This window comes from Crinia signifera, chromosome 5 (assembly GCF_055691185.1).
Source record: "Crinia signifera chromosome 5, ASM5569118v1, whole genome shotgun sequence".
In the NCBI taxonomy this organism is placed as follows: domain Eukaryota; kingdom Metazoa; phylum Chordata; class Amphibia; order Anura; family Myobatrachidae; genus Crinia; species Crinia signifera.
In genome coordinates, this window is record NC_139221.1 from 282,939,195 (window position 1) to 282,958,796 (window position 19,602).

At 45.2% G+C, this 19,602-nt stretch overlaps 1 pseudogene; it reads right to left on the minus strand.

The window, feature by feature from the left end:
* Window positions 1-11,045, minus strand: part of LOC146005808 (ATP-binding cassette sub-family B member 5-like) — a 44,983-nt pseudogene extending 33,938 nt beyond the window's left edge.
* Between the last annotated feature and the right edge of the window lie 8,557 nt (window positions 11,046-19,602).

The window sequence follows — 19,602 nt, forward strand, 5'->3', positions numbered from 1 at the left end:
TTAACTTATGTCTCGCTGCTGACCAAATCCACTGACTTAGTCTGCTGCCTCCACTGACCTTGTCCCAAACCTGTGCTGTATAAACAAGGCTGGATTAAAACCTAATGCCTCCATGGCTATATTTGTGAAAACATTAGAACACTTTTTTTTGTACATGACAACTCAGTTTATCCTCTATGTAATGCACTATTCATTTTTCAACATTGTCCCCATCCATTTCCAACACTTGCCGTCGGGCAAGCTGGTTGTTGTCGTCACCAGGACCTAACAGCAGCTTTTCACCTCGCCATCAGAGTTGAAGCGTTGACCCTTAAGGTGCTCTTTCATCTTTAGGAAGAGGTGAAAGTTGCAGGGCACAAGGGGCCTTATTCTAGTTCACTCTTTCTGACAAAATCCTTCTTAGATGGACAAAACCATGTGCACTGCAGGGGGGCAGATTTAACTTGTGCAGAGAGAATTAGATTTGGGTGGGATTTTACTTCAAAGTGAGATCTATATTGCAGTGTAAAAATAAAGCAGCCAGTATTTACCCTGCACAGAAACAAAATAACTCACCCATATCTAATTCTCTCTGCACATGTTACATCTGCCCCCCTGCAGTGCACATGGTTTTGTCCATCTAAGAAGGATTTTGTCAGAAAGAGTGAATAAGGCCCAAGGTCGGGACTGTACGACGGGTGTGGCAGAACCTCCTTGGACTGCAGGTGCTGCAACCCTCTTCCCAAAGATGAAAGAGCACCTTAAAGGTCAACACTTGATGATGAGATGAAAGCTGTCGTTCGTTCCTGGTGTCGACAACAACCACCAACTTTCTTTTCCAATCGGTTTGCCCGAATTGTCGACCGTTAGTGCACATGCATGGAAAGATGGAGACTACGTTGAAAAGTGAATAGTGCATTACATATAGCAGTGGTTCCCAAACTTTTTTCTTTGCCGTACCCCTTGATTAGGTTTTCATTTATGAGTACCCCTTCCTTTCAGTACTTACAAGTGGTGGGGCGTTTAATGGTATGCATGTTCTTATATTAAGGAGTAGTGGGGGAGTAGTGTGTGGTCAGGAATCGGGTCCCTCTGTGTCTGGCCGCCGGCTGTGTACTGTCTCCAGGGTTCCTGCTAACACCTGTTGGATAAATGCTGCTGCTTCCTCTACCCATGTCAATGTGGGGCAGATGATCGTCGATGTCAGATAGCTGATCAGACAAAAGCGCAAAGAGGCGCTGATGACGTTGCAGACAGAACCGGAAGTGACACGGTTAATCTCCACGGCAATGGGAGGCTTCTTCCGCCATTACCAATATTATTTTCAAGCACCCCCAACCAGTCTGTAGGGTACCCCCAGGGGTACAAGTACCCCAGGTTGGGAACCACTGACATAGAGGATAAACTTTATCATGTACTAAAAAAGTGTACAAAATAAGTGTTCAAAATTTTTTTTCAAAACTTATAGCCATGAAGGCATTACTTTTCAATCTAGCCTTGTACATTTATGCTGCTGTGCTCCTCCCCATGTCCATGATATTTTTGACTACTATAATGCCTATTACTTATACACAGTGCTGCCATACACTCCTGCTATGGCACCCTGCCCTGGCTTAATATCAATGTGCGAGGAAAAGACTTTCTGGGCTCTTCATATAACATCATTGAAATCACAATATGTTGTCTTCCTGCTATATATCCCTACTGAATAGTCTGCCTCGTGGGAAATTCAGCTCTACTCCTTCTATTCTGCAGAGAAACCAGTGAGGATAATTCACTATCAATGAATTTAAATTAAAGAGCTCCTCTAAAAGAGACATGTTTATGCTACAAAAGATGGCCACGCATGCGCCTTCGATCGTCTCCTACTCCATTTTTCTTTAACTTTGCATCACTAAAGACATCACTGCTTTGCTCTTTATTATACATACATTTATTGTATTATTTATTACTCTTTATTTATTATTATACATTTGCCCCAACTGCAGTGCACATGGGTTTTGTCCATTTAGGAACAAATTTGCCTTGCAATCAGGTCTGAATTAGGCCTTATATCAGGGGTGGCCAAACCTGTCCTCAAGATCTACCAACGGTGCATGTTTTCCAGGCAACCTGTGGATCTATAGTAGGAATGAATGCAGCAGGTTTGAAAATGTGACAGTTAGTAATGACCACAGATGCGCACCAGCTAGGTAACCTGGAAAACGTGGACCGTTGGTAGATCTCGAGGACCGGTTTGGCCATCCCTGCCTTATATCCTCAATAAAATAACCTATTTGCTTTGTATATCAGATCATGGAACATATTTCCGGAACATATTTATTGAGTAAAGCCTGTCATGTTCTTCAGGGGATCATTGAAAGGAGAAGGCCTTTGTGCTGTCTCTGTTTAGGCCCCATGCTCTCTAGCCAGCAGAGCTATGGTCACAAGGAGACCCTAGCAATGTCCAAGAGTATAGTGCACTGTCCAAGAATATAGTGCAATGTCCCAGTGTCTAGTGCGCTGTCCCAGAGTCAGCGGGCTGTCCCAGAATTCAGTGCGCTGTCCCAGAGTCTTGTTACATGGCGGGAACGTGCGTTAAGTGGTGGGCAGTGCCCTCAGCCGGGACTGCTGTTTAGGATGGCCACGGCGCACCCTACACTGACTCTATTGACCTTCTCTGGCAGGTGACCGTAGACTGCAGATTGCTAGGCTTCTCCTGTAGTCGCCGCGTTCGCAGCAGCGAGTTAAGCCCACTCCAACCCCGATGCAACCAGGTTTTATGTAATGACAAGTCTACGGCAACCTCCAGAGATAGTGTCAAGAGGAGATCTAATCTAACTGGCGCTACCTGGAAGGAACGCCCTACCTGATGGCACCAGGCCAAGGACAGGGAGCGTGACCCAGTCACAGACACCAGATACCAATGGACTGGGGTGCCACCAAACAAAAACATGTCAAAATAAATACTGTATACACTGGCACTGACGGTATCACAAAACAGGCATGAACCCACAACCGTGGGCCTCTCCGTACCTGGGAGAGCTGGACCAAAGCCAGAACCAAGGATAAAGGGCAGCTTGCTCACCATAACAAAGAAAGTTATAGAACCAGGCTCCACTGGAGCACTTACGTGACCAGACTGCAAACCCCAGCAGCAGGGGATGGAATGGCGCAGGCTGGGAACGACTGGCAGGACTGGACTATCCAGAACAGGACCGAACCAGGACAAGACCAGGACAGGGCTGGAACAAGACAGGACCAGGACAGGACCAGGGCTGGGCTGGATCATGACAGTACGAGGACGTGACCCAGACAGGACCAAGACGTGACAGGACCTAACTGCAGCATGGCCTAGACACACTGCATGGTGCAATATCACCGGCGGGGCTGACCTGGGCTGAATCCCTTAAAAGAGATAGCCCAGCCAATCAGCCACCGCCTGGGGACCCAGCCCCCTAGCCCTAATGGCTTCAGGTGGCCCAGCGTGCGATCCCTGGCATCCCCTGTTGCCAGGCAACCGCTGGGCGGCTGCAGGGGAACGTGATGTCGTCTGGCCGTGCCATGACGCGCACCGGCCGGGCGGAAGTAACGCTGCAGGTCTGTCCCAGAGTCTAGTGTGCTGTCCAAGTGTCTTGTGCGATGTCCCAGTGTCTAGTGCGCTGTCCCACAGTTTAATGCGCTGTCCCTGTGTCTAGTGTGCTGTCCAAAAGTCTATTGTGCTGTCTCACAGTTTAGTGCACTGTCCCAGAGTCTAGTGTCCTGTTTCAGAATCTAGTGTGCTATCCCAGAATCTAGTGTGCTGTCCCACAGTCTAGTGCGTTGTCCCAGAGTATAATGCGCTGTCCCAGAATCTAGTGCGCTGTCCCAGAATCTAGTGCCCTGTCCCAGAATCTAGTGCGCTGTCCCAGAGTCTAGTGCGCTGTCCCAGAATCTAGTGCGCTGTCCCAGAGTCTGTGCCATTATCCTGATGGTGTCTGCAGCACTACTTCTACCGATTTATTTTGGTCTCTTTGGTTAGCCCATCATAGAGCACCTGCCCCCATGGCCAACGCTTTATAGATACTGGGTTGGTTCTCTCTCTCTTTAAGGTGGGGTTATATTCTTCTCTAATGGTTGGGCCCCCTAGTTCCCCTTTGCTAATATGCCCTGTTATTCATTTCACAGTAATGCTATAGTTGATTTTTAGGGCCTTATTCTGATCGGTGCGGATTTCTCCGCATGCGGTCGTCCCGCCGATGGTTATCGTCTGCGCATGTGCAGAGGTCACTCTGCGCATGTGCAGGCGATTTCGCCGCACGTATTCTTGACACGCCGCACAGGGGGCGTAGAGGGGCGTGAGGGGCTACTTAGCCTCATTACCCTATGCATACGCCCCGCGTTTCATGGGCGTTCCCATGCAAACGCGGGGCGTATGCATGGTAATGAAGCCGTGACGCGTGTGTAGGGGGCGGGCATCTGACATCGCCGGATGTCAGCTGCCCGCCCCCATACATGATTTCACACGGACAAGTGTCCGTGTGGTCTTGGGTGGCGGGACCTAGTGGAGCGTGCGGCCCTGCATTCGATGTTCGGCGACCATCGAATGCAGGGGCTGCTCCCAAGACGGAGGAGGCGTATCCCCGTCCACTTTCATGCGGATCGCCACATATCCGCGTACGGACGGAGGTGGCGATCCGTATGGAAGGCGGGGATTCGCCTGCACGGTCGTGGCCGCATATTCTGATCGGGCCGCACCGATCAGAATAAGGGCCTTAGTCCGAAGCATTTCTTTTCTGATTTTTTTTATTGTTTTTTCTCTTTGCCAATGCATTGGATGCTGGACTTCTTATGTATCTCACCCCACCCTGTCAACCACAATTCTGTATAATGACTTACAATCTGAATTAGACCAACCGACTTCAATTTTTCTTTTTGTTTCTTTTTCTCATTTTCATCCCTTGAAAAAACATGGAATGCATTAGAGAAAGCAAACACATGTTACATGTAACATACTCCTTAGCAATGACTTTTATCTCTAGCAATCTTGAACACAAATTACAGTAGAATGCAGAGCATAAGGCCCCCATACACAGGTGAGTTTCCACTGGCAGCTCCCCAGGAGGGCTCCATTTAGGTGGCCATATACACGCAGATTTATCTGCAGATCTGTCTGGTTGGAACAAAAACATGGTTATGGATGAGAGCAAATGACAGTTGACCATTTGCTTGGAAATGCTGGAAAACTGACAAACTATCACTCATCCATAACTATGTTTTTGTTCCAACCAGCCAGATCTGAAGATAAATCTTACTAGTGTATGGGCACCTTTAGATGTGCCATTTATAACATGCTAAGTCGCATGTGATTTATCACGTAGTAAGTAAGTATCACGTATCAAGTAAAAGAACTCCAGGGAGCTGCACATTTTTTTACCGCAATTCGCACCCTATTACATTTCGCCCCTGGTCCAGACTGAAGGAGCTACCTGCAATTACTGACATGTCTACTGTCACTGTATATGATACGGTCACCACTGAAAGAATGGTGGAGGATTATATCAGTGACAGCATCCACGTAGGCATGTCAGACAGTCTGTATCTATACTGGCAGGAAAAAAGAGGCAATTTGGATGCCCCTGCACAAACTGCCTTTATATAACCGTATTTTCCCCCCTCCAGTGTGCACTCCGAAAGAGTTTTTAGTGCACCTGGGAACCTTGGCAGTGATCAACCGGAGGAGGTTGCTACCAAAAATGTGGAAAAGATGTTCATCAAAATTAATAATAAATTCCTCCAGTAGGAATAGAAATTGCATACATAAATTACAGAGGGACCTGAGATGGTGGATTACAGCGGTGCAAAATTAATACTCTATGAAATTCCCTCCCAGCTCCATGACACAGTCCATTAGCATTCCCCCTGAGAGCTGCCAAACAGTCACTGTGATTGCCTATTACTAAATCCTATACTGGTGCGGCTGGTGCCGCCGCTAGCACCGAAAAGAGCACAGTGCGCAGGTTACCCCCACGTGTCTACAGTTATAAATCCTATACTGCTTTGTACAGTGTGTACTAAATTTAGTACCATCTAGTGGTGAAGAGTTTACATCACACTGTCATAAAGTGGGCTCCCATCAGCCTTGGATCCCCTAGAAATTACGGTCGCTATTCCCTTCTGCATCTCTAATACATTACAATGTCACAACTACATCTCAGTAGTATACCTCCTAATCTACAAGGGGTGGTTCTGATTTAAAGACTGTTCCACAATTGAGAACTGGCTTGTATATTCCAACAGCTGGGACAGTATCATAGTGGTGCTGGTATCAGCGACAATTCAAAGTGTGAGCCTTTTACCCCTGGTGGACATAGCATTCCCCACAGGGAGTGGTCAGAGCTAATTGGTGTGGCGCAGGATGTCTTGTTTTCAGGTCCGATGACGGGAGGTATGGTACAGTATATGTAAATTGTACCACAATGCATTATGAACAAAACCTGGTAATCCCACTTTGCCCTTCCTGTCGGAGTGCCCAAGTTTATTAACAATACTAATTTTGTTAGGATAAATGGGCATGAGAATATTTCATTTTTGGACTACATGACAGGTCCTCCATGGGATAAGGTTTATTGCATTGGTGAGGGCTTTAAGCAGAAGCCTTGTGACAGGTTACTTGGCCGCTTTCAAAGAACATTACACTTTGCTTTTATCATCAGTGTCTTATCATGTCTACATTGCATAATCTATTCCATTACAAAAATAAAAATGAAATACATACACCCATTATCTAATTATTATAACATGATAGTTTCATCGGTAAGACCAGAGAATGATTATAGGTTATTTTATCGTACATTTTTCGCTAATTATTATGGAACGCTTCCATTAATAAACATAGATCATAAGAAATTACAATTAATTGGTTTAGTGCCAAAAACAACGCAAAGCATAACGGTGTCATTACTTTCTAACATTGTACATACATGTTATTTTCTTGTATGTCTGTGGTGGAGGAGGTGCCCTTGGCCTTCCCATCAGTAGTCTCCTTCTCAGTCATTCTTTCACTTATGTCACGGAACCGATAAACCGCTGTGAAGGATCAAGAGTGACACAGGACAAAATAAAATTGGGTTGGTAAGGTATCAGGATTTCTAAACTTAGTTATCTACATCATGGGAGCCTGATGTACAAAACAAAACAATTGTGGGGTTCTCCAGCTACCGACCCTCACCCCTATTTGACTGACAACAGAGCTGACTCCCATGCTCAGCATGATGTCAAGTTCATATCTAGGTCACACATTCTGTTATACTGTACATTGGATCAGGTATTCCCAAAGAAGGCTGTACTGTCCACAGGTGGCACTGCATTGCTCTAGGTGGGCACCCAGCACCAGGAAGAAAGGGATACCTGGGGGGCACTTGAGTGATAATCAAACTGAGATTATCCCATCCTTCTGCCAGGCAATAGGGCATTGCACTTTGCTCAGGCTTATATGAAATCCCTGCTCAGGTATCACTTTAGACAGGGGCCAAAATTAACTACAGTACACCTTTGATGTTAGACATGACTGAACTACAGTGCTCGCGGGGACAGAGCCAAGCCTGGGCAGTGCGAGAAGAAAGTTGGAAATTTTGGGCACCGGGAGACCTTGCTAGAGAGAGAGAGAGAGAGAGAGAGAGAGAGAGAGAGAGGGAGAGAGAGAGAGAGAGACACAGAGAAGTATATAAAGAGGAGAAATCACAGAATATCTTATAGAAGTAACTGATAAGAGAGCAATGACATTGAGGAGATAAGATAAGCACTGCTGACTTGCAGAGAGGCAGAAGAGTGCTAGAGCAGTGGCTGTTTTTACCTATGGGCTGCAGATACCCCCCAGGTAAAATCCGCCACTGTCTCTGCCTAAAGTGAAGCCAGATGCAGTCTGTGAGACTGCTCTGGCTTCAATGTGACTGGCAGTGACTTCCTATTGCCAGTCACTCAAGGCACTCCCATTGGGAGGTGTTCCCTTCCTCCGGGATGCCCTTCTGTGCGCAAATGCGCAGCAGCCCCCAAATTGGGTTCTGTGCATATGGAGTAATACGGACGATGCTGCGCATGCACAAGACCCTGGAATCTGATTAAGACTCCGGGGGCTGCTGCAAAGGCAGCCCATGGAGGCTTGGGTCAGCGCATGTGCAGAATGTATGAAGTTACTGCACATGCACTGGCCCCATGCAGGGGGCTGGCGTCCGGGACCGTGGAAGACGATGTGGAGATCGTGGTGGGGGCAGAGGCAGCAGGGGCAGGGTGCATTGCGGCAGCCCCCCCTCCTCCAAAATGGTAAGAGTCGCCACTGTGACAGAGTATTCTACCCCTGCACTGACAGAAGGAAAGCCTTTAACCTGCCAGCAGTGTTGTATATTTGTGTGGAAAATACAATAAATTATATTCATATTTAATTATACACTTTTGATAGGTAATTTAAATAATAAAGGGACATGTAAAAAGTTTTATTAGACTGTTGGCTCCCACATAAAACTTGTTACATGTCCCTTCATTTGAAAATCTAAAGAAACCAACGCGGTTCGTCACGGGGGGGACTTTGTCAGGAGAGCATCCTGAAAAGTCCCCCGTGACGAAACACGTTAAGGGGGCATGGTTTCCAGTCCAACGCTGAATCCGTCTCTGACCTGTCCAGCTCCGGTGATTGCTTGTGCTAAAAGCGTATGGCTGCTTCTGCTGAACAGCCGCGGCTGCCAGGGTATCGCTGTACACACAGTGAGGTGAATGTTGCTGATGTTTGCTACTTCAGACTTGCAGTTTATTTTTTACCACAAAAACAGCCCCGTTTTTCAGCTCTTGAAGGGTTAAGCCTGGGGGGACCCCTTTTTGGGGGAGTCACACATAGCCCATCCAGGTCTGACCAGCCAGGGTGTACATGTGATGACCGGGGGACCTTGCGTAAAACGTGTCCCCCGGCTGTGGAATGACATAGCTGGTTGTTGAAGCATGGTGCTGGTTCCAAAATATGGAGGACCTCCAGTCTTTTTGTCCCCCGTATTTTTGGAACCAGAACCGGTCCAAGAGCCCAGTGCTGCGGGGGCCGCATCACTTTTTCATCCCGTATTTGGGAAACCAGGACCGGCTTAATGAGCCCGGAGCTGGTTATGACCAGGAGGGGGGACCCCACACCTTTTATTTGTTTAAATTTAAACAAAAAAATCTCACATTACCCATTAATAAAAATAACAAATTCCCATTACTAAAAACCACACCTTTACTAAAATCACACATTCCTGTTACTAAAATATTGCCAGAAATCGCAAGTGAGATCCGACTTTGTAAAAAAAATTGCACCCTATTACAAATTTCTAAAAAAAGATTGCACTTTTGACATGTGTGATATGCTGCAATTGTTGATACTAAGGGCTTAATTCTGGCTACATCTGGACATACTGTAGGTTTATTGAAGTAGCATAGCAAATTGTTCAGAAAGACAACAGCAAACTGTCGGAATGACAGATTACCTTAATGTACTTAATTGTAGGATTATGGAGCATATAACATTTCCGAAAGGTTGACCTTGCTGATCTGTGTTCCTTTCCAATGGAACTGACTATTTGTCAGAAAGAACGTTCATATTTTCTAATAAAGAATAATATATTTGTATAAGAATGTAAATTTAATTAGATCACAGGCTTAATACAAAAGTGTAAGCTACTGACCTGTTTCTAGAAGGTATGCTTGAGTTATGTCAATTCATCTGGCATGTTACCATATACATATACCGTATACATGAAAGTACAGTGGCTTGTGAGGCATATCAGTTAATGTTTAACCAGAGGTAAAGAGAGTTTAAAGGTCAGTTTTTTATAGGAAGTTTGCGATACATTAAGAGGCCTATTCAGGATCCCTTATAAGCACACTGGGCATGCGTAAATGCTATTTTTTTTTTTTTTGTAATGGGCCTATTCGTTTTTTTTAAGTATTTTTATTGGGTTTTGCATTTTATCACAATAAAAACATACAAAACATTTATCAAATTATACAGGTCGTCTCTATGCTTATTTGAACTTGTCAGCAATACATACATTCAAACATGTAAACATACAATAATGAGGATAAGGCCGGTGCTGTTGTAATGAAGTGAAGTGCCTTAGTAGGGCACTGGGGGTGTGAACCCTTGAACCTGTTTGCCAGCCTGCTGGCTTACGTAACAGTGCGTCCTTCTCCTTGTCCTGAGCTACCTATAATCTCATAACTCTGGAAGTTATCCGGTTGCGTTGATGGCATATTGGTGTTACAATGTCAATTGTGTGGACCGGAGTGTTGAAATAACAGAACTACTAGGGTAAGTGGTATATAACTATTGTGTAACTGAAGTATACCTGGGGTTGAAATAGGGGGGAGGGGGGGAGGGGGGGGGTTTAAGAGCATTCAGTTTTTGGTCAAATACATGGAAGTAGAGAACGTCTATAGTTAGCGGCAGGGTGGGGATGCGTGAGTTGTCTTTGTGTGTTTTCTTTGGGAGGAGTTTTGGTCATCTGCTTAGTTTTTGCTATTTATTTCAATTGTGAGAATAGGTCGAGAGATTCCAAAATTTTGTCCTGGGTGGCAATTGGTCTAGTTTTGATATAGGGTTTCCATTTTTTCAGGAAACCTTTTGTTAAGGATTGGTTGGAGTGTATATTATTGTATCTGTCAAAAGTCATGTAACTGTTCAACATCTCCTCCAAATCGGTCAGATTTGGTTTGTGATTTGTGATCCATGACTTCAGTATTGCTTTCTTTGCCACCGTGAACAAAATTGTTAGGAATGGTATTAGGTAGGTTTGGTTATTAGTAAGTTGCCATTCATCGAAGTTTAAGAAGAGTACTGGTGTGGGTAGGAGTTTTAGTTTTAGTGAAAAGTGTTTTTCTATATAATGCATGACTTTATACCAGAACTTCTTAATGTGCCCACAGGTCCAGAAGTTGTGGAACAAAGAAGCAGAGTGGTAGCCGCATTTAAGGCATTTTCCCATCTCAGAGGGGTCGAAGTAGCTTCTTTGCTTTTGTGAAATGAAGGCTCTGTGGATTGTTTTGTTGTGGGTTTCTTGTAAGGCCGAAGCCTGGAGAATCTTCATTGTGGATTCGTAGTATTTGTATATGTCAGTAGTCAAAGGGATTTTCTGCGACCATGCTGCACTTGTCATTTCTTGTACTGTCAATAAAGATCTTTCTTGTAATTCTTTATATATGAATTTTGATTTGAAGGTGCCTACTTGGAGTTTGTTAATCCAAGAAGTCAGTACAGAGTGGGATGAGGACATTGGGGTTTATTCTAGTTCATTCTTTCTGACAAAATCCTTCTTAGATGGACAAAACCATGTGCACTGCAGGGGGGCAGATGTAACATGTGCAGAGAGAATTAGATCTTTTTTTTTTTTTTTATGAAAGCCATTTGGGAGATTATTTCTCCTCTGATAGTGGGTTTGGACGCCTGCCAAAACAACAGGGGGTCCGCCTCCTCCGTTTCTTTATTGTCCTTGGCATAATTGTCCCAAGCAGTTATTACTGCGTCTCTCAAATGTACGGATGATGCCAGGGCAGGTGGGCATCTCCATGCTGTCAGTGGGGTCTGCTTATTGGTGAAGTGTAACTTAATGTGAACTACTGCATGATCAGAAAGAAGGATTGGGGCCATTTCCGCATATTCCACCTTGGGGAATAAAAAGTGGGAAAGCAGGATATAGTCAATCCTAGACATTCTATTGGTGGCTGCAGCTAGACATGAGAAATTTTGTTCTGTTGGGTGTGAGACTCTCCATGCATCCACCAGTTGTAGTTGTTCACAGAGTTTTGGGATACCAAATCTGGGGAGCTTGCGTGATGGGGTGTGATGCGCCTGTTTATCTAAGATGTTGGAGGATACAAGGTTTAAATCCCCACACAGTATCATTGGGAGGTGATGGAAGGGGGATGATACCGATATGAGCTGTCTGAAGAAGGGGTTGGAGTATTGATTGGGGGCATACACATTTAGGCAAGTAAATTCCTGCTGTTCATATTTCAGATGGCATAATACAAAGCGGCCTTGTGGGTCTGCAACAACTTTTAATACTTCTAAGTCTATGTTTTGTTTTGCTATGATCACCACTCCAATAGATTTTGAGTTGTGAGAGGATGAGGCAAGTACTTTCCACTTTAACATATTTAATTTAACAACTTCTTGTGGTACCAAATGTGATTCTTGAATACATACTAGATCTAATTGTAGCCTGTTTAAGTACACCAGTATTCTCTTTCTCTTTCTCTTCACTGGGGAGTTGATTCCTCCCACATTCCAGCTACCTATCTTAAGTGCCATAAGTGGTGGTCATTAGGTACATGCTTACTAAGGTAACAACATTTCAAAGTAGAATACATCTTAGTCGTTCTAAATGAAATGCTCTCTTTCCCATGGGGGGTTTGGTAGGGGGGTAGGATAGTAAGGGGGGATGAGGTAGGGAAAAAATAAATACAAATCTCAGTAGCCATAGTGGCGTGCTTCCCTTAACGACTGGGTGAGATAATCTTATCTCGCCCTGCATTTGTGCTATGTAGGCTCCTGCGCCTACCGGCTCACTTATGTTATGTAACTATATAATGCTTGAACATGTTATAACAATTGGAACATTGCCTTATCAATACACTTTAAAACCTGGTCCGGCGAAGAAAGGTCTGAACTGCACGTTTCTTCTGGAACAATGGCCGGACAGCAACTTTATCATGGGGACATGGGGAGAACAGTTCCCGGTGGTGTCCACGAGGTCGGCCAAGTTTGGCTGAATTTGGGTACTCGCTTCTCTCAGATGTGGCTAGGGGGTTAGTCACAGTCAGACATCTGGGGGTGGCAATGGTCTTGAAAAGTTCCGCATCACGTGCCGTCATAAAGTCTTTATATTCAGAGCCATCGTAGATCCTAAGTCTTGCAGGGTACATCAGTGCAAATTTTCTTTCAAGTTTGATAAGCTGACAGGTGAGAATTCCTTCCTTTGTTTCATCAGCTCTGCAGTGTAGTCTTGGAATATGAGGATACGGTGACCCTCCCAAGAGAGATCTCTGTGTCTGCGGGACATTGTCCAAATAAGCTCTTTATGGAGGTAATTGAGCGTTTTGAAAATGACTGCCCTGGGTCTGGCGCCCTCCTTTGGGCGTGGCAGACCTAGCCTGTGTGCACGCTCCACCACCATGTCTGAGCACCTGTCTTGAATGTGGAGCATTTCTGGCAGCTTGTTTTTGATGAATTGGAAAAGATCATTTCCCTTTAGAGTCTCTGGTAAACCTATAATGCGTAGGTTATGTCTCCTAGATCTGTTCTCCAAATCCTGCACTTTGTTGTACAGGTACATTAAGTCTGTGTTGTTTCATCATGGGTTTCATTTCTGCTATGTCTTGGAAGCATTCCCCCACTCTGTGTTCAACCTCCGCAGCTCTCTGGTGCAGCTGTGCTAGTTGCATGTTTATCTTTTCAGTCTGGGCGTCTAGCAGGGGGGTTATTGCTGCTCTTATCGCTCCCACCATTTCCCCGTATGTAACCGGATCGTCAGAATGTGGGGTTACCTTCTCGCCTGTCACTGGGGAGGCTGGCTGGGCATTCATCGTGCAGCTGGCTGCAGTTGTGGGTGAGGGCGGCTTGGTTCTAGGAGGCAGGGGGGGCGGTTTCAGTTCCTCTGTCCGCATGAATTCAGCTGCGGTCGCCATCTTAGGAGTGGCAGAGGCCGGTGTCTTTGCTCTGGCGGTGCGGTAGCGGGAACCTGGCATATCCTCCAGGACTTTGTCCATGCGGGGCCGGGGGTCTCCGGGCTCAGGCAGTGTGGCGACTGCGGGTTTTTGGAGGCTTTAGAGCCTTGAAAAGGGTGATCGTGAGCCGGTCAGCAGCAGAGCTCTCTCACATGCGGCTGTTCATACCGCTGCCGGAACCGGAAGTCATCGGGCCTATTCGTTATTAAATTAAATGTTCTCTGAGTTTTCACACCAGAACCAACACCAGTCTAGCTTATTTCTATGGGAATAAAGTCCAGGGCTGCAAAAATGGATCAGAGAGGATCCCGCATATACCTCTGCACTGTGAGACTTGAGCTTGTGCACATGCATAAACTCAGGTCATGTCAGCTGAGTCGGCAGGAGTAATGGTGTGTACACACAGGGCCGGCGCCACCACTAGGCCACTTGAGGGCGGCAATTTGGAGCTGCCCCCCCCCCCACTGGATGGAGGTGAGCGGCGCTGATTGCTGATCTTCCCTGTAAGCACTGTGGCCAATCTTCCCCTGACGTCACCAAATTCCCTGCATTCTCAGCAATTAGTGTCCTTTTCACCAGTATCTAATACTATTTAATGTGTACCCCAAGTTACCTTATTATAGATGATTTTCTCCTCCCAATAGAACATAGATAGATTAGTATAGCTTGGGGCAAATTTACTTCCCATCGCTGTTCTGGACACCATCTCATTCATTTTGCATACCAATTATTTTTATTTTGAAGGAGGATACTACAGTATATGCAGAAGTAGGGGGACGGCTATGGGAACTAAATTTGCCCCAAGTTACGCTAATCTATTTATCTCCTATTATGAGGAGCAGATCATCTATAATGGCGTAACTTGGGGTAGATATTTGAAGTATTGGAGAAGTTACATGGACAACATCCTTCTAATTTGGGAAGGGGAAGTTGAAGCCCTTCAAGACTTTATTTCATCTTTAAATAACAACCAGATGAACATTCAATTGACATGTGGGATCAGTAAAACAGAAATACATTTTCAGGATCTAATGATCTATGTGGAACGAAATATAATTAATATGAAAATATATAAAAAGCCCACCGATGTCAACACACATACCTGTGGATAGCCAACATCATTCCACATGGCTAAGGGGTATCCCCAAATGCCAATTCACACAGGTTAGGAGGAATTGCAGCAAAAATAATGTCTGTCAGGAACAACTGAAAGCAATGAAAGACAACTTCCTATGAAAAGGATATAAAGAGGAGCATCTGGAGATGTATAGAGTAGACACTCAGTATAAATTACTGAAGGAGTAGACCAATGACATTGAGTACAATCGTAAACATCAATTCAGTTTTATTATGGAATTTGATGCAAAAAACAGGAAAGGTTGAAAAGATCTTGAATGTGATGGAGAACTTCAGGCCACTTGAGGGAAGCGAAAAGTAAAGAACTAACTTGAAGTCCTTTGTAAATATTTTAATTAACCCCCATTCTGAATACCGGGACCAGAAGTGATGTACATGACATGATAGCATAAATACTGAAACTTCGGAGTGAGTCTGCAGATAGCCCTGAGGAAGAAACCGGTGTGTTTCAAAATATGTTGGCCCTATAGAGACTCCATGCTGTTCTTAGGAAGCTTGTAATGTAAATTCTGGAAGTCTGCTTTTAAGAAATAGCCTGGCCATCCGGATTTTCGGGCTATTTTCCATTGAGAGATATCCAACGTGTATTACTGCTTCCTCTTTGTTATTGGTTTTATTTAATTTTATCTGGTGACCCCAGTTCTCCTTTACTCATGTATATTTGTGAATAAAATCCATTTTATTGGAGATATACCAACTGATGTGTTGACAGGAGAGGAAAAAGAAACCTTAATATATGTCACAGATCAGCAGAGGACGTGAGTAACGGTATGTTTCATTGGCATAAAAACCTGTTTTTAAAAATACATTGGTAGGATTTTACCACCTCCCTACCAAGTGAGTTGGGTACGACATATTGTGAATTCTCACCTTTATAAAGATACCTTTATAGGATTATAGTACCTCCCCGTTAAGTGATTAAGGTACACCATATTTTGAATACTCACCTGTCATGTACATTACTCTTTGATGGGTTATATTCACTTGTTGTACCCAATAGGATAAAAACAATACTACACATAGAACCTTATTCTGGTCCGTTCACAGCCGCTGTTCATTTGCATGGGGACTGATGTTTAGCGCATGTGCATCCGCATTTCTGCGCATGTGCATATGCTGGGTGCCTGTGGCAATGGCAGTTTGTTTGCCGGGTGCAATCACCCAAGGTTGCAGGTGGGGGGAGTGGGGCGGTGGTGGATAGTCACGCTATCAGAAATGGCAGGGCCTGAGACTGTCAAAATAGACAGGGCTTTGTGGGGGCTTTCCTGCGGCTGGCAGCTCACTACCTTCTTGAGTGCTGGGGAGCAGATGACCAGCTCCCTGCTCAGAACGGTGGCTGAGAGGCTCATCTGCAGGCTGCTGTTCTTCTGTTACGTTGCATGTTAGTAGGGGCTTTGTGGGGCTTTCCTGCGGCTGGCAGCTCACTACCTGCTTGAGCGCTGGGGAGCAGATGACCAGCTGTCCGGCGCTAATAAATGAAGGAGACTGGTGTGTGGTGGGCTGCGTTCGTGAACAACCCGCGACCAGGCACTAGTAAATTAGGGAGGGTGGCATGCGGTGGGCTATGGCAGCGAATGACCCACAGCCTGCCACTGTGAAATCATGGAGGCTGGCTAGCGCTGTGCGGCTAGATCGGACCATCGGCTGGAGTGGCAATGGAATGCCCTGGGTCCTCCCCTCTCTACCAGAGTGGCAGGGCCCAGGGCAGTTGTACCTACAGCACCCCCCTGATGGCAGACCTGGGTTTACCTAGATTGAAGATATTGGCAAATGAGGAGAGTGACCCACAAAGGAAATAGGTAAGAGAAAGCAAAAGCACACATGGAAGACAAACAAAAAGAGAGGTAAATGGCGTTTGTTCATTCTGTACCCAGACTTCTAAATTCCCACAGTAGATGTATGTGATTCAGCTGAGTCATGTCAGTTAATGAGTCACAAGACTGGTTTGAAGACTCAATGTATTTATTCCCTGCATTCTCGGCAGTGACTGATGGAATTTCCTTCTTATTGACAATGTCTAAGTGTTTTAGATAACATTATTCTACTTTATTTCTTCTCTTGGCCATTGTGCTGAACTTTATGAAAACTATTCAGTATCTGAATTGGCCTTCAGCAGTCAACCCAATGCATGTCGGATTTCTAAAAAATATGAACGTAATAGGACCGAAAAACGAATTATTAGTAAATTTGTGGATACCATTGAAATGAATGGGGATTTATGGACGTATTCTATAAATGGTGTATTTATATTTTTTCTTTTCTTTTTTTTTGGAACTACCGAAAAATATGAACGGAAAAAATACGAATCATATACATTTCAGACTTAGTAAATTATATGATGTGTGAAATACAAACATATTTCACATCCAATGGGTACGAATACGACAATTTGTACCCATTCGATCTTAGTAAATTTCTCTCCTATTATTTATTTACCACCTTCTAGAACAGGGCTGGGCAACACCAGCCCTCCAGATGTTAATGAACTACACATCCCAGGATGCTTTGCATTAGTTTTGCTGTGTGGCCATGCTGAAACTGATGCAAGGCATGCTGGGATGTGTAGTTCATCAACATCTGGAGGGCCGGTGTTGCCCAGCCCTGTTCTAGAAGTAAATAGGGTTTGTTGCTATGGGCAACATCCCATATTGAACAGAACTCAGATTTTAGTAAATTTACCCCTACAGAGGGTTTGGAATCCAGACAGGATTGCTGTGATTTACTAAGCGCATGACTGCTGCAATAATGCAGACAAACCACACATTATAACAGAATGTTCCACACTGATTTTTTTTTTTTTGCCATTAAAAGGATATATTCTACCCAATTTACTAAGTGTCAGGTATTAAATCCACTGGAAAATGAAGTTGTCTCTGAGAAGCAATTTGTATAAAGCTCAAAATCAATTTTAACCTCAATTTAGATGGGACTGTCCAGCATCTCACTGGTGTTAATGACAACATACACTGCAGTACATACATTTTAGTTTACCTTTTGTTAATGTTTTCTGGCTTTGCTTCAATAAAGGAAAAAAGGGCAATCAATCAGGGAGGGGAGCTCAGGCTGCAGGAGAGACATCATCACACGCGGCAGATGTGAAATGAAAAATAGCATCTGTGTGCCTGCCTTAGCATCCAGGCTGTGAAGGCAGGTGTCAACCCTAATTGTGCCTGGTACTTTACCACCGGCCAATCCGCTCCTGACTGTTTACAAACTGGGTTTAAAAAGGAACAATTAAGAGCTGATTGGCCAGTGATAAAGTACAAGGCACTTATCGGTACTTATGTAGTATCTGGGCTGCCGATTTTTTGATTGTATGCCTTAAGTTAAGGCATACAATCAGATGCGATGCGATGCGATATCGCATCGCATCGCATCGCATGCGACCATCGGATGCGATGACCCGATTTTTCCATAGGAATCAATGTTAAAATGGACTGAGTCCATTTTAACATGGAATTCAATGGGAAAAAGGGGTCCTTTTCATACCCCTACTATCCAAGTGGGCATGGAGTTGGATATAAACCTGTGGCGAGCGTAGCGAGCCACCGAGCCCGAAGCGTGGCGAGCGAAGCGAGCCCCGCGAGGGGCCGGTATTCTGTGTCCCCTCGCGGGGCTCGCTACGCTCGCCACGCTTCGGGCTCGGTGGCTCGCTACGCTCGCCACAGGTTTATATCCAACTCCATGCCCACTTGGATAGTAGGGGTATGAAAAGGACCCCTTTTTCCCATTGAATTCCATGTTAAAATGGACTCAGTCCATTTTAACATTGATTCCTATGGAAAAATCGGGTCATCGCATCGCATCGCATCGCATCGCATCGATGGTCGCATGCGATGCGATGCGATGTGCCCGATTCGACCCGATTTAGAAATCGGCAGCCCAGATACTACATAAGTACCCACTTATCACTTCTCCTCCCTGATCACTGCTTCATACATCTACCCAGGCACCGGTGCGCCCCAGGCGGTGGGAGGGGGGTTCCCTGACGCTCACCCGCTCCACGGGGGGTTGTGCCCCGGTGCTCACACGCTATGTTGCTCCACATGGGAGGGACTGGACTTTAGTGCCATGCAATGTGGAGTGGGCCACCGCGATGCTACCTGGGGGGGGGGCTTGCCAGGTGACGCGATGCAGTGCGGGTTGCCATGACGTTCCAGGGGGGAAGCTTGCCGGGTGATGAAGCGCGGGTCGCTGCATCGCTCCATGAAGGGGGGTGGGTGATGAAGCGGCCCGAGTCGCTCCAGGGGGTGTGTGGGGGGGGGGGAGTTGTGGCCGCAACCAGCGCCGCTCACCTCCATCCAGGGGGGGGACCAGCTCCAAACTGCCGCCCTCCAGTGGCCGGTGCCCTAGGCAAATTCCTAAGGGTGCCAAGTGGTGGCGCCGGCCCTGCATTTACCCCATCTGTGTCTACATGTAACCTATTTATCACTACTAGTTCAAATGTGTATCCAACCTAAGGCAAAAGGTTGCATGGGATAGCTCATTGTAAGTTATCAATTTTAAAAATGGAACATTCATTAAGTTATACAGTATACAATTGCTTCTCCCTTTGTTCATTATTATCAACTGTTGCTGATAGAAAGTAAAAGTTTTTTGGGTGTTATCCCAGGAGATATTACAATTTTTATCACCGACCACATGCACAAGACATTTTCTCTTATTGTGTATATAAAATGCAGTTTTAGTATATCCTCTACTTTGTGGATAAATATTTAAAAGATGGATTTAAAACTAAAAAAAATGTGTTTACAACAACAATCAGACATCAGGCAGCAAGAA